Here is a 17,003-nt window from a genome sequence, read left to right on the forward strand (position 1 = left end):
TTTTGTGATATCTCCAACAATGGGAAGAGTGAACATTTGATTTACATACATAATAAAAAGGATTGGACCGACGACAGTTCCTAGTAGTATGCCAAAAGATGATGTTTTGGGTTCACTAAGGGTATTATTGATTTTGACATATTGAAATCTCTGTTTTAGATAACATTGGAACCGTGATAGCACTATTCCGTCCAATCCAATTAACTTTAGTTTCTCAGTGAGTTTTGAGTGTAATATGATTTCAAATGCTTTGCGGAGATCAATGACGATTCCAATACACTTTTCTTTATTATCTTACTTTTGCATTATTGTTGATGTTAATTAAGCAATCGCATCCTGTGTGTTGAGATTGTCCGTAAATCCAATTTTGTTTGGGCTCATTATCTCCTTATTTTTATATGGTTTCTTGAGTTGTTTTTTAACATTTTTTTAATAGATTTTTGCTATGTTTGAAGTGAGTGCTATGGGACGATGGTTAGAAATGTTTTTTCGTCACCAGATTTAAAAACAGGGGTCACAATAGTCTTCTTATAGTTGTTCGGGAATATACCCTTCTTTAGACTTACATGAATTATATGAGCAATTGGTTTGCTGATTATCTCACGTACATTTTTTAATATTTTTAGAGTTATGTTTTCGTAGCCAGGGCTCGCTGATCCTCATAAACTTTTTATAGCATTTTCAACTTACTGAAGCAAGCGTGTGGAAACCTTCTTCAAAATTTGGCTTTAGCTCTGGTTGTTGAGTTTGTTTATGGTCTAGGATAATATTACTAGCAAGATTAGCGCCGACATCAACAAAATAATCGTTAAAAATATCACGAAAAAAATTTGTTTTTTTTTTCTGTGTCAGTATTGATTTATTGATGAGTAACTTCGTTTGGAAATTTTTGTTTTGTGCTTTTGTTGGTTATTGTTTTGATAATTTTCAAGAACTCTTTTTTTTCCTTAAACCAGCTTTTTATTTTATTAAAGAAATACTTTTCTTTGGTCAGTCTAATTAAAAGCGTAAGTTTGTTGCGGTATTTCTTGTAGAAAGTAGCGATTTTTTCGTCGTTTGGGAATTTTTCAGACTGGTGATAGTATTTTTCCTTATTTCAGATTGAAATTACTAATCCATGGCTTTATTAATATATGCTTGGATTTTGATTTTAAAAAGTAAAGAAAAGTCAAACAAGGCCAGGTAGGTACACGTAAACAACTTTATTTTAATTAATTTACTAAAAAGCATTTCACATCCTGGTGAATACTTAGGACGGGTTGTTTCAGAAAGTTAATTTTTAAGTTCTTCGAAAGATTTTTTCATGTTCTGAAATTATTTCAGTTCTGTCAGGCAAATAGCCTATAATTACAGAAAAACAGAGCATGAATAAAACTTTTACAGAACCCGAAAATGAAAATTTAAATTTGATGAATTGTTCAAATTCTGTGAAACAACCCACCATTATATTTACCACTATTTAAAGAAATACTACTTATTTTAGAAACACAATATTTTAATTATTATTATTTTTATGATAAACTAATGTTTATAAGACAAGGTTTTATGCATAGCGTAAGGGATAACAAATAATTATAAGCAATAATTAGTCGTAAATAAATACCGCCGACGGGATTTGCAGCTGGCGGCAATTATTTTTAATCGGGAGATATGTTCAATTTGTATTGATGTTTCAGGCAACTATTTATTGCTTATAATTATTTGTTAACAGAATTTAAAAACATTACCAAAATAATGCTTCAAACTTACAACGTTTAGCCGCCTTTTACGTAAATAAATTACCCTTTAAAACAAATGCTTCTTTAATTCCAGAGAAAATCATTTTCAAAGCTTAAAATCAGGTAAACATTAATTATAATAAGCTTATTTATCATTTTTAAAGTTGTTGTTTTATATCGATTTAAAATAAGTGTATTTATCGCAAGAGCATTTATTTCCAACGAATAATTTGCCAACTATCAAACTGAGCCTTGTCACATAAAAATATCAAATCAAAGTACACTTTATTTAGTGGGAACAAGAAGAAGATTTTTTGCCACTGTGAGTCAGTATGTGAGTAGTCAAATTTCCCTTTCGAGAACACGAATGATTGCAAAGGGGACATGAAAAAGGGTTTTCTCCACTGTGAGTCAGCATGTGTCTATTCAAATCTTTCTTTCGAGAACTTGCATAATTGCAATGGGAACATGAAAAGGGTTTTTCTCCACTGTGGGTGAGCATGTGATTCGTCAAATATCTCTTTCGAGAAAATGAATAATTGCAGTGGGAACATGAAAAAGGTTTATGTTCACTGTGAGTCAGCATGTGTACCTTCAAATATCCTTTTTGGGAACATGAATAACTGCAGTGGGAACATGAAAAAGGTTTATTTCCACTGTGATTCAGCATATGGATCTTCAAATATACCTTTTGAGAACATATATAACTGCAGTGGAGACATGAAAAAGGTTTTTCTCCACTGTGAGTCATCATGTGTCTAGTCAAATCTGTCTTTCGAGAACTTGAATAATTGCAGTCCAAACATGAAAAAGGTTTTTTTTCACTATGGGTTCCCAAATGATGCGTCTTCAGATCTGTCAATAAGTCTGAAAAAGATTACAAATAAAACTTAAGAAGTGCTACTGCTTCATAGAACTATTAAAATATTATAAAATTAGAGAACACGACTTCTTAATTCCAAGAGACAAAATCAATTTTACCTGTTTGGGTAATTCTTTCAAAGCGATCTAAGCATTCCTTTTTGACATCCGGCAAGACTTCCGTATGAGGATCTCCCCCTCCATCTTCTTCTAGGGGTAATGATTCTGCATTGATTGGTACAGTTTCAACGTTTATGCTATCTGGAAAAACAAAACAATAATATGCAAGTATAATATACGTTGATATGCTTAGACAAATCTGAGGTTCGAGCGTCTGAATTCTTGCAGAAAATTTACCACATTAAACGTACTCCCAAGAACTAATTCCAAGCAAATTGAATATACTATCTGAGATATGATCAATTCTAAGACACCAGACGTGGATTCAATTCGTATGTTTTAGTTGAAAAAACATTTCAAACTGCTTATTTTTAAAATATCAATCATTATTACATGTATATTACGAGAAGAACTAAAAGACCTTTTTTAATAAACAGATATAAATAACATAATAAATATTTAGAGTCCAATTTTCGTATAACCTGCATTGGAAAAAAATAATATGTATCGATAAATTTAAATAAATAAGGTATTATCGATATATCTTGGATTAAAACAAGTGATAAATTATTCTAAATATTTCAATGTTTTTAAACTTTCCATAATAGCTATACAAGAAATACAAATATATAAAATTATTAATGAGAAAAGAAAAAATGGACGCAATGACAAAAAGATGAGATCTTTAACTTTGTGTTAGCAGTGATAATTTTATTAAAAAGACAATTGACTTTTGTAATGAATTAATATTATTTTTTTATTATTTTACTGAGTCATTTTCTTACTTGTGAAATACAACTTACTGGCTGTCGGAGTGGTCTCAGAGTAATTCAAGTGTTCCTTCCTTACATCCTGGTGGTCGAAATCTATAATAACCGCATACGGTATTTTACCTTCACCTTCTTCCTGGAACCCTGGTTCCACCTTGATGGAAGCAGTTTCTTGGTCGGGAAGATCCATGGTCTTCTGTGATAGCGTTCTGTTATTTGACGACAGTCGAACCCAGTTCAATATACACGTTAAGAACTGTAACATTTAAAGTGGTTATAAAAGAGCATTACATAGTTACCTCAGTTATTAAAATTTAAAAAAAAAGATACGGTCACGTCTAGGACAAATGTGCGCTGAGAAAATGAAAACAATGTTGATACAGTTAAATATGGCCGAAGGAGATAAGGTCTAATTAGCTAAGTTAGTAGAGCGGTTCCCCGGCAAAGCGAGGGTCTTGGGTTTGTCCTAGGTGTGACCGTATCTTTTTCCGTTTCAAATTTTCGTTTGAAAAGCACTAACATTGCCTTCAATAATTAAATGTAACAATTTTAAGTATTGATCATGAAATTATTCAAAACTTAAACTTATATATTCCTAAATTAAAAAGTAGTTTTTTTTTAAATAATGAAACAGGTTACAGCACGTAGTATATTTACAATTGTCCTATAGACCGTCATTGCTATTGACGTGAAAATTTTAGTGTTAGTTTTTTCTTCTCCTCTTTAACACGAAATATACACCTATCGTCCTAAAATATGTTCTTAGGTTGGGTTTAATTAAAAAAATGAACTTTATTATTACTTTAAAATCTAACTTAAAACCCATTTAAGGCGAAACACTACGTGATAATGCAAAATAATGAGTTTTGGTTAGAAAATTTGATCGCTTAGAAAAGTTTTATTTAAATACTGTGAGAAGAACACATCTAGGTCTTTGAAACAACAGGGCATTTTAACAATACCAGCCAGAAAAAAACTGATTTTATGTTCAAAATCTCCTACATTTGAACTCATTTTCGGTAATGATTTTGATGTTAAACGTGGTAAATTTAGGTTTTTAGAGAAAATCGAAAAATATTTAAATATTTTTGCCTGAACTTTAGAAATTAAAATAAAATACACTTTTCGGAGATTTTTCTAATTTTTACAAATCAAAACAGAAGTCTGGTGTTGAGCGAGAATTTAAACCTTGTGGCCATCTACATAAGGAGTGTTATTGTTAACGTCCCAATTACAAAATTACACGCCGTGGTGCATCGCCTTCATGTCAATTTGTAAAAGCATGGCTTGAAGAAAAGACGTCAAATTTTCAGTTTTTTTCTTGGAAATAGTTAATAAATGTATTATTTTCCATTTCCAGAAGCTGAAATACTTACATATGACTATTATCGAACAGATAAGAAGCGTTTTATAAAATAAAAAGTGCAAATTAAGCGTATTCCTATGTTCTGTATATTTGATAATGAACTGTCTATTACACATGTCAATAAGTGTCACCGGCTGTAAATCTACATTGTCTACTATGAACAAACAAAAATGTACTATCGTCCGTTGCGTGTAAGCTTGATCGGTGTTGATATATCTGTATATTATATCGCGAATGTTGTACAAGATTGCGGATTAAAAATTGTAATGTGACATATTCTTATATTAAACTGGCATTTAAAAAGATCTCGGGTCTAATTTAGTTACTTTAACCTACTTACGTTAGACGAAGCGCTGCAGGCAGTTTCAATGTGTTTATGAAAGGTCTATAGAGTGTAGAAAAGTAGAAGAAAATATTTCAATTAAACATTGGAAAAAACGTCGCAATAATGATATTATGTTTATTGAAATAACCGCCCTTTATACAACATTACTTAAAATAAGCGGTGGAACAAAATATTGTCGCACAGAAGTAAGTGAAACGTCAGCGTCTGATTGACATAACCATAGACAATGGAAAAACGCAAGTTCTTTTTTGAAGTTAGCCTGTGATGATACCTACTTACAAACAGTATGAAACATTGAAAACTTTAGAATCATTGACATAACAATACATCAAGGCCCGTTCGCATTGGTCGAGTAGTTTAGTCAAGTAGCGAGTAATTTAGTAACTGGACACGTGCGAACACCATAAATTTAGTAGAGTAGTTTAGTCAGCGATTTAGTCAAGTCAATCCATTCTGTTCTATTTTTTCGGGCGAGTAGCGTCCCTCATCATGTGTCTATGGCAGATTTATAGAGTTTATCGATGGTCTATTGTCACTGGCTGCATGAGTCAGTGATCAGTATAGCGAGTATAGCATTAGTAGCCGTCAAAACACGCCAAAATGTCTTGTCGTTGGAGCGAAAACGCTACTGTCAAATTCGTGACGTTGTATTTACAACACGAATGCTTGTGGAATATAAAGTCGCCCCGATATAAGATCAAACAAATCAGGGAATCAGCATACGCTGAATTAGAAAAAGGGATGAATATTCCTGGATTTGGTGATAGGGAGATAAGAGCGAAAATTAAAAGCATCAGGTTAGTGAAGTTTTTTTTATATGGTATATTACAAGTGCCTGTATTATTATAAATTTATGTTAAAGTAGTAGCAGAGTCATTAATCATTAATAATTTCTTTTCAGATCTACCTACTCACAGGAGTTAAAAAAAATAAAGGAGTCAAAACCCTCCGGTGCCGGAACTGACGCAGTATATTCACCATCAGTCAAATGGTTCAATCTATTAGATGGATCCCTCAGAAACATTAATACAATGTTAACAGAAAGTGAAAGCAACTTGGCAAGTACATTTCAATTCTATTCTATCGTTTATACATCAGTTTTTAATGTACCATTCTTGTCTGCCAAGGTACCGATCCATCGTTCACAAAGTAATCTGCATATCTTTCTCGAAGATCTGTAGACCTTCGGGATGAACGATTGGACAGACAACTTGGTAGTGGTTCCAATCCTTGAGGCTCTGGCTCCACCCTCCAATTACCAGGGATAACAGTTCCTGAATCAAAATTGTCTTTGTCTACTGTATATTCCAACTGCTTGTTCTGTAATTTTGTCTCTCTGAGCCAATTATGTAAAGCGCAACACGCCTTTACAATGCAAACAACCTTCTCAGGACTGTAGGGCATCGGTTTCTCAAACACTCTGAATCTGGCAGCTAGTATACCGAAAGCATTTTCAACTATTCTTCTGGCCCGAGACAATCGATAATTAAATTTTTTTTGCTTTGATGTTAATCGATTTCCTGGGAAAGGTTTTAAAAGGTATTCTTTCAAGGGAAATGCATTATCTCCAACTAGTACATGCCCTTCTGGCAGAATACCGTTTTCTAATGCTTGATACAAACTACAGTTTCGAAATACGCCTCCATCAGAAACCCGCCCATTACATCCAATGTCTATATAACTGAAGCAATATTTATGATCTACAACTGCCATTAAGACAATGCTGTTTGTCTCTTTATAATTGTAGTATAAACTTCCTGATTCAAGAGGTGCTTTAATGACGACATGTTTGCCGTCGATTGCTCCACAGCATCCAGGAAAGTTCCATTCTTTTCGAAATCCGTTCTCAATGATATTCCAGTCTGTGGTGGCGGGAACCTGAAAAAAGATTTATAATAATGTATACATTCGATATAAACAACATTCTACTTTATTTTCAGGAAGACATTATACACACGGATACAGATACTGAGGAAAGCAGAATTACTATGAATTCTTTTCGTGAACCCGTATCTAAACCCCCTACAAAAAAAAGCGGCTTTCCTAACTTTCGAGTATGGTGAGTCAACTAAAGGAGATAACTGAGGTTGCCAACTCTACAGAAGAAGACGAGTTTGAGGTCTTCGGCAGACACGTCGGCTTACAACTGAAATCTTTGCCCTTGCTATTGGCACTTGAAACCCAGGAATATATTCAACTGTACATGAACAGAATTCGACGCCAACACCTTCAAAATTCAACTGAGCAAAATAGATTCACCAGGATAGTCACACCAGTATCAAATGATTCGCAAGACTCTCCATGTAGTAATACTTCGTATTATGATGATGTAATTTATTTAGATGAGCCCCCAGAAGACACATATGAAATTGAAACACATGAAAACCATGACATCGAATAACTTTAATGTAAATTTTAATATTTAAACCATGTGAAAATTAATAAATGTTTCTCAAATTATATTTATAATTTATTTAGAACCGTTTTAGATACAGCTATAATTATAGCGGGATGGCCTATTTTAGTGGCTATTTCAGTGGTCGTTCCATTGGGAATTTATGGCGAATGATATGCTGAAATAAGCCATCTACTATATTTGTAGCTGTGTGAAACAGCTCTTAATCTTACCTTGATAAATTCCTTTAATGATTCATAGATAGCTTCACAAACTTCTATAATGAATTCCGAAACAGTTGATTTTCCAAGTCGAAAGAGATGTGTGATTGTCCTTAAACTACATCCTGTAGCAAAAAAGTAGAGAACTGCCTGTAATTTGGTTTTTGCGGGAATTGCACTTCTGAAAAGGGTATCCGTGCGTTGAATTTGTGACTGCACTTTCATTAGAAGGAAATTAAAACAGCTTTCAGTCATTCTCAAAGTCGCGAAGTATTCTTTCGGATCTTCAAATGCCATTTCCTTCAGAAGAGAATTTGTAGCTCCTAATGCATCTCTTCTATTAATCCATTTTCGTATCCATAGTTTTTTCACTTTCGTCTCACTAATTTCTTCCTCCACCTCTTCTAAAATATCCATTACAATCAGCTTAATTAGCCTATTTACTTTGTTGCGTTGCAGCCCGTTCATCTTACAATTTGACACTTCACTCGTGAAATCTACTCGACCAATGCGAACGCTTTTTGGTCAGTCAAATGGCGAGTAGCGAGCTACTTGACTAAACTACTCGACCAATGCGAACGAGCCTTTGTTTATAATAGGAATAAGCGGTAAGAATAAGCCGTAAAGCCCTAGGCCGTAGAAGTTGGAATATAGGAAACCTGTGTATCCGTTTATAATAGATGGCAATAATCTCTTATTTTATTCCATAACCGAAAAGATGGTCCAACTTTATCTTTTACGGTTACGGAATACAGAAAGCTGGGATATATACCGAGATTTATGTATTTTCGATCGATACTCTATGGTATCTACTATTTGACAAGAGTGGTTTTATGTATTTGACAATCGAACATTAATCTTAATATGAAAAAATATTATCACTTATAATAATGTGATAACGAGTATTATTTTTAAATGATAAACTAATGTTTATGAGACAAGGTTTTATGCATAGCATAAAGGATAACAAATAATTAAAAACAATAATTAGTCATCCGGAACACTAATACAAATTGAAAATATCTCCCGAGTAAAAATAAATGCCGCTAACGGGAATTAAGCCCGTGCCTTCTGATGAAGGATGGGCCCAGAAGGCACGGGTTCAATTCCCGTTGGCGGCATTTATTTTTTCTCGGGAGATATTTTCAATTTGTATTAGTATTTTGGATGACTAATAATGGCTTATAATTATTTGATAACTAGTCTATGTTCCGGACTTAAAGCCTCACGTCTGCTTCCCTTTACTAATTTGTCTTGTAGAAGTCCTAACAAATTATAGAAATTGGTCTGCGACATTCTTGTATATTTCTTAAATTGATCGTTGCCTACTGTCGCCGTGTCTTTAAACAAATTATGGAAATGTCCTGTTTTCTTCCTTTTATGATTAATGGGACGCACACTCCAACGTCGTTTTTTCCATATTTTTTTCGTCAACTGTGCGTCTCCTATTGCAGCGTATGCTAGCCCCAGAATTGACAAAAATATTACACATGCAACAATATCTGATGAATCCATCGTTTCAATATTTATTCATATAAAACAATATTACTTTTATAAGATGGAGGAAGAATATACTCTCACTCGATACGTCACTGCTATGGACGTATTCTATTCTATTCCTATTTCAATTATAAACGACGATCTAAAATATTACGGATAACGGATTACGGCACCGGCCTATTCTTACCGCTTATTCCTATTATAAACGGGCCTCTAGACTTGTAAAGGTCCGTTTATAATAGAAATAAGCGGTAAGAATAAGCCGTAAAGCCCTAGAATTTGGAAGATAGGGAACCTGTGTATCTTTTGTTGTTGTTTGTTTTTGGGGTGTTATGCCGTGTTGCGCGGACAGCGTTGCAGTGTCCGAAACGTCGGCTAAAGAAGGAGTTGGCGCAACACGGCATAACACCCCAAAAACAAACAACAAAAATTCTTTTGGCTGAGAATCTAAAAACTAACCTGTGTATCTGTTTATAATAGATGGCAATAATCTGTTATTTTTTTCCATAACCGAAAAGATGGTCCATCTTTATGTTTTACGGTAACCGATTGCAGAAAGCTAAAGATATATACTGAGCTATGTGCATTTTCGATCGATACTCTATGGTATCTACAATTTGACAATCGAATATGAGAATCTGACGATCTTAGGTTTTAATTTGATCTGAGTTTAAGGGAATATTCATTCTCAAAGTTCTAGAGATTAATAATTGAGCAGGTGACGGTAGATTGGCTTTTGGCGTGTTCCTAAAATATAACATAGCTAAATAAGGATCTGTATTTGTTTTTTTTTTAAACTTTTTTAGAGTGTTTTTTACAGAACTCTATGCTTGACCATTTGATTGTGAATGATATGGACTTGTAACTAAGTGTTCTAACAATGATTTAAATTCAATAGATTGTAATGACGGTCCACCATCTGATACCAATGACAAAGGTATACCATGACGTGAAAAAAATAGATTTTAAGTGAATAATTATTACATTTTTGGATGTGGAATCCTTATTCAATAAAGCAATTTCTTTACACTTTGAATAACAGTCTGTTACAATGAGATAAGTTAAATGAATAAAATACATTAAATCAATACCGACTTTTTGCCATTTAAATCATAATTTATTAACCTTTCCCTTACTGTCCTAAAAAAATACACGCGTTCCGGTGCTGTGTAGTCAATACACATCTTAAAATAAGCGATTTTAAATCGGAAAAATATGAATATTCATAGCCAATCGCTTATGTTTATTATATTTTATGTCAAAAGTGATAATAATTGTAATTTAATAGCTGAAAACATGAAAAAACCATCGGCAGATGCTAAAAAAACGTGCGAGGAGTGCTTATCTAACGACGGTCCGTGACCGAATGGCGGCTGATTCCGCTGATGGGCGCTGGACTACACGCATACAGCTTTGCGTGTTTACGCTGCCAGTCTTGCAGGGGTTTCAAACTTTTTTTTTTTTTAAATGAAATAAACAAATGTGTAAAAAGAAATATTATATTGAGAAACTAAACATTAAAAATTCCACATGCATTATATTTAAATATAACAGCAAAATTATGTAAGAACAAAACAATACAGCGAAATTAAAAATAATAAAAATTTTAAACCATATATATAAAATTGTTAATCTAAATTGCATCGCAATTGTGGCAGGAAATATATTTATTTTCTTTTCTGTGGCTTTTGCATACAGATTTTTGACAAATATGACAAACTATGGTGCTTCTTTTTTTGTGTTGTATGGGCAAAATCTGCAAGTTTTCGACGGTGCTCGGGAAACTAGTACATTTCTTGAATCACTCGTAATATCATTCGTAACAGCAGTTGCGGGTGGTGTTTCTTGATAATATGACAAAACTGTCTCGAAAGCATCTTGTTGTTGTTTGTGAAATTTGACCGTGCTGTTTTTTTTTTCATTACATTGGGCTTAGCCAACTCTAAACCTAGCTGTCTTATGAATAATTTCCTTTTACTTCTATTATTTTTTTTCCACTCCAGATGCTTTTGAATCCATAATAAATATGTGTTCAGTGCAGCAATGTCTAACATTTTCATGAACAAGCGAAACGGCCATCTTCTTGTCGACCTTACACACGAATACTCGGAGGTCATTTTGTCCCCTGTGTCAACAGCACCTTTGGTTTTATTGTAATGTAAAATAATATCTGTTTTTTTTTATCGGTTTGGCTTATTTCATTTCCAAGGAATTGAGTTGATAGCAGCAAAACTGCTTTATTTTGCTGAGGCACATATGACACAAGTGTTTTATTTGATGTAAAACCAAAATGGCTACTATACAATGGCCTTTCTTTTGATGGCAAAAACTCTTTAGGGATTTCCCTCTTATTTTTGCGAAGAGTGCCAGTTATGGTCAGATTTTTAGACAAAAGATTGTCCGCCAGTGGTACTGACGTAAAAAAATTATCTGTGGTTATGCCTCTATTGGTGCCATACTGAGGTTCCACCAATTCCATAACGACACGATTGCCTTGATTTATTTCTCTTTTATTATTTATCATACCGCTGTATATTTGCATGTTACATATATATGCGGTTTTAGCATCTGCAGCGATCCATATTTTGATGCCATACCTGGCTGGCTTTGACTTCATAAATACCCGAAATGGACATTTACCTCTAAACGCCGCCAAACGCTCATCCACGGTTATATCAAGCGATGGAGAGTAATTTGATTTACACGCATCTACCAATTTACTGAAAATCGACTTAACTGGCTCTAGCTTGTCTGAAGAAGCTTCAAATCTCTCTCGTCTTGTATCCAAGGGCGGATCCAGCTTTGGCGCCAGGGGGGGGGGGGGTCACGTAGTCGTGGTCAAGTTTTTTTTTTTTTTTTTTAAAGAAAGACAAACATTCCCGGGTTACGAATAACCCAACAATAACTCCTACCACCACCACAGAAAGCCGAAAATGCTTGCTTGTGTTGTGATGGAGGACTTAGGTCCGGTCAGTTACAGTTACAAGAAGTTATAATTTAATTTTGATAATAATATATACAAGTAAAAAGTAGGTATTGTTGGATATGGTAACACTAGGTATATCATTAAGATTGTCTTTTGCTCCGCAAGCCCGGGCGGCGTAGGATCGTGTAATGTCAATTGTCAACCAATACAGTACAGATTACAATTATTAATCGTGTTCTTATTTCACCACAATATAACATGGTGTCAGGTGTGTCTTCAACATAGTATTGTGTGTAGGAATCTTGCAACTTTTTGAATTTCCTTTTCCTCGTTGTAGTTATTCGCCATCATATATAAAAGAAATGATTGCTTAAAACGTTTCCACTCGCCAACCATATCCGTAGCATTCTGCATTTGCAGAATTTGACTCGACATTATTATTGTAACACTTTGCTTGTCACGACAAAATAGACAAATAATAACAGCTTGTTGACCGTTATTTCTTTGCTTCCTGGTAAAGAATTTGAATCGTTCCACTGTAATATTCACTGTAGGTATGAAGTGTCTATCCAGTCTATCGAAGAGTAGAATAATGCCTTCCAGCGTGCTCTTCTCAATAGTGAGGCCGAATGATTTAAAATTTGAACTCCTTTTGGACCAATCGTGTGCAGCAAATGCTATTAATAAATGTAAGTACTGTACTTCCATATTTAAGAGGAATATAAACGCTGGAAATATTTCGATTCTTGTGCTTTATAAATTTTAAAACCGAGCGCCTTGCACCGTCATATTTTGGCCTGATTTGCACGAGGCAAGTAATTTGAAATAAATATTGTTGCCATGACGCGGTGCTTGCAATACCTACGTAAGAAGCGCCCAGCGAGATCTCCGTTCGCCGATGCTTCCATACGCTTGTTAATACCTAGACCTAGTTTTGCTAGACGCTAGACGTTAGTCGAAACAAAGCGCGCGCAAGCGTCACACGTGGTTACACGAAATGTGTCATAATAATATGAAAGGTGGCGGCCGAAGCGCGCGCCGGTGGCGGTGCGCGGTGACGCGGTAACATTCGAATTTTCGATGCGTTCGTTCCCGAATAATGCGTTTGCCGTCAAACAAAGTATTATATTAAATTGATTAAATATTGAAAGTACTTAAATAAAATTTATATTGTGACAAAAAATATATAAAAACATTATGTTTAACAATTTTAATTAGTGGTCCACCTAGGTCCTGGATGGGCCCAGGACCTAGGTAGTCATGACCCCCCCTGGGCTGGGGCCCAGGGGGGGGTCATGACCACCGTGACCCCCCCCCCTGGGTCCGCCACTGCTTGTATCAATATTATCAAAACGGATCTGACTGTAAATATTTATGAACCTGTCTCGAGACATAGCTGCCGTGAAAAACGGCTGACAAAATTGACTTTCACTTGTCCACAACTCATTCAAACTTAGTTTTCGGGTGCGATTTCTGCCTGAAGCAAGCATTATACCGATGAAAGCATATAATTCATCTTCGGATAATTGCTCAATCATATTCCCGGGTAAACGCCTCAATTGACGATTCGTTTCTTGGCATATTTCTGTCACCATATCTGCACTTATAAATAAAGCAAACATTTCTCTTATTGTGTTAGATAATAAACTACCATTTTTCAGGCCGGAAGTTTCATTGACAATATTGCATTGCCGACGTCTCGATGATGATGGTGGTAATACACTCCATTTGAATCCATGTTTTGAAACCAGTATTTCTACCTCGTCTTCATTTTCACTAGTCGATTCCGAGTCCGATTCTTCTAAATGTTCAACCAAATCTTCAGTATCTGATATGTCATTGTTCATTTCAAACTCAATATCACTATCATAATCAAGTTCTTGCGCTATCTCTTCTTCTGTTAAATTTCTGTAAGTCATTATTCTTCCTGAAAATGGAAGGGTTTTTGTAAATAATGTAAAACGCAGTATTGCTTAACTGAATATTATAACGAATAAGAAAAAAAATCTAAAATTTGAAATAAATATTCAAAAATAAATCTTAGATCAATGATTAAATGACGAAAGCGCACGGATAAATAGTTACGTAATACACACTTTTCAATACTATAATATAAGGTAATAGTATAACACAGTATTCGGAAATAAATGAAAAAGTACTCACAAAAAATTATTAATTTAATTATCGAACGGAAATAATGATTCACTTTAGTACCCCTGCACAAGTTGGTCACGAGACGAAGCTACACAATGCGGCCGTAGGTATCGATGGTCTAAATAGAAAAATAGAACTGGGGACAAGTGGATTTCTCATGTGCCCGTATAGCGAAGTAAAGCGGGACATCAATAGCGTGTCATTTCCTCGCACACTCTTCGCGTAGCAATGGCACACGGTTGATTGTTTTGGTGTATTTGTTCCCGATTTCTTACAAAAATCTCTGATTTTTAATTGAATTTGAAAACTATGTTAAATTTTATTTTTTAATTCAGTGCATAAATGTATAACGGAGGAATACCTAAAATCTGAACCCAGAATTTATTATATTTATAGAGTTATTAAAGATATTAGAAGCAATGTGTAGTAAATACACACCACAGATGAGGAAAGGTTAATGGCTCTTTCTGATTAGACTTTAAATTTATTACATACTTGACATTGTTCAATTGATTTTTTTATATCTTCAGTCATATTAGACCAATATAAAATATCTTAGCCAATCTTAGACATTTGTTTATTTCTTTTCGCATAGATTGTGGTACTATTAGTTTATTACTTATCCTTAAAAATAAAATCACTAATGACATTAATTTCGTCTTGAAAACTATAAAATATGATTTTAACATACCGTGAACTTCATCTTTGCTATTTGGCCTACCTTCATAATAATATTTTTCAATGTTTAAACAGCTTCATCCAATGCGGTAGCATTACTGAATTTTTTACGATATTCTTCACTGATAGCTAAGTTCATATAAACCAGCGTTTCCCACGGTGGGGCGTAGGCCCGACCGGTGGGGCATAATGCCTCAGAGGTGGGGCACCACGCTTCAGAGATGAGACAGGTTGGCATTCCATATATAAAGGGGAATACTCGTCGGTCATACAAAAAAATGTCTGAGATGTGCAAAATTGAAATATACGCAAAATTTTACTTTAAATATAATGAAACCCGTAACAATTTCATTAAGTATCTAAAAAGACAGAAACTGTGCAGAATGTAGACAATAGTAATTATAATGGTAATAATTATAGTAAGAATGGTTGCATGAGTGCTATTGTGTCTCATTAAACGTGACTTCTGTGAACATGAATTATCGCAGTAAGAACATGAAAATGGTTTATCCCTAGTGTGAATGCAAATGTGAGTCATTAAATTTGTCTTTTCAGAACATGAATAGTTACAGTAGGAACATGGGAATGGTTTTTCCTTAGTATGAATGCTTATTTTTGCCATTAAGCTTGACTTCTGCGAACATGAATAGAAACAAAAAAATTATTTCAGATATAATATGTGTATTAGAATAGATTTTATTTTATTTCATTATGGGTTCATATGTTTACAAACATATTACAATATGAATTAAAAATTTACCTGCTGTTTAGTTAAAAAAGATGCCGGTGGGGCATTTGACTTTTAAAAAGACTACGGTGGGGCATAGCATTAAGAAGGCTGGGAAACACTGATATAGACTGAGTTGACATGACAATATAGATAAGACTCATAATCGGGTATATAATGATCTATCAAAGCGGCTCTAGACAAAGTATCCGAAATATACATTTCTTTACCTGGGACATGCATAACACATCATAAGATTTAAGTACTAACATGATACGTTGCAACCTAGCGGGTACATCATGCAAAGGTTTTTTTTAATAAATGGACTAAAGGTTTGTGATCAGTCTGCACTGTCACTCTGTTACCGTAAACATATTGATGAAACTAATTACAACCGAATTGAATAGCAAATAATTCATTTTCAATGTGTGCATAATTTTCATGCGACTGTGTCATTTTTGTTGTTTGTTTTTGGGGTGTTATGCCGTGTTGCGCTAACTCCTTCTTTAGCCGACGTTTCGGACAGCGTTGCAGTGTCCATCATCAGGGCAGATCCGGTAGATCCGAAGATGTGATCTTCGGACACATCTTCGGATCTACCGGATCTGCCCTGATGATGGACACTGCAACGCTGTCCGAAACGTCGGCTAAAGAAGGAGTTAGCGCAACACGGCATAACACCCCAAAAACAAACAACAAAAATGCTTTTGGCCGTGAGAATCTAAAAACTTACCTGACTGTGTCATTGTTTTAGATCTATTTGCAATTGGACGATTATTTTGCATAATAACTGCACCAATAGCTGATTTTGATGTACCGACTGACAAAGTAAGCGATATTTTTGGATCATAACGAAATAAAACTGTTATATTTGAAAAAGCTTTCTTCAAAATCTTGAATCATACTTTCACAATTCTTGTCCCATGACCATAATACATTGTTCAATAAATTTCTCAAGATTTGTGACTTTTCGGACAAGTTTTTTATAAACGGACCAAAATAATTGAAAATTCCTAAAATGTTGAAATTTTTGGGAGACGGCAACTTCAAGATTGCCTTGACTTTCTCTTTATCAACTTTCACCCATTCCTTAATAAAAATGTAACCAGGGAAACATACTTCGTTGATAAAAAAAAAAACATTTAAACTTATTTAATTTTAAATTGACTTCTCTAGCCCTTTCCATGACTTTTCTTAACATAATATTCTGAATTTCTTCTG

This window comes from Hesperophylax consimilis, chromosome 17 (genome assembly GCF_061612785.1).
Source record: "Hesperophylax consimilis isolate HC1 chromosome 17, BYU_Hcon_1.0, whole genome shotgun sequence".
Classification (NCBI taxonomy): domain Eukaryota; kingdom Metazoa; phylum Arthropoda; class Insecta; order Trichoptera; family Limnephilidae; genus Hesperophylax; species Hesperophylax consimilis.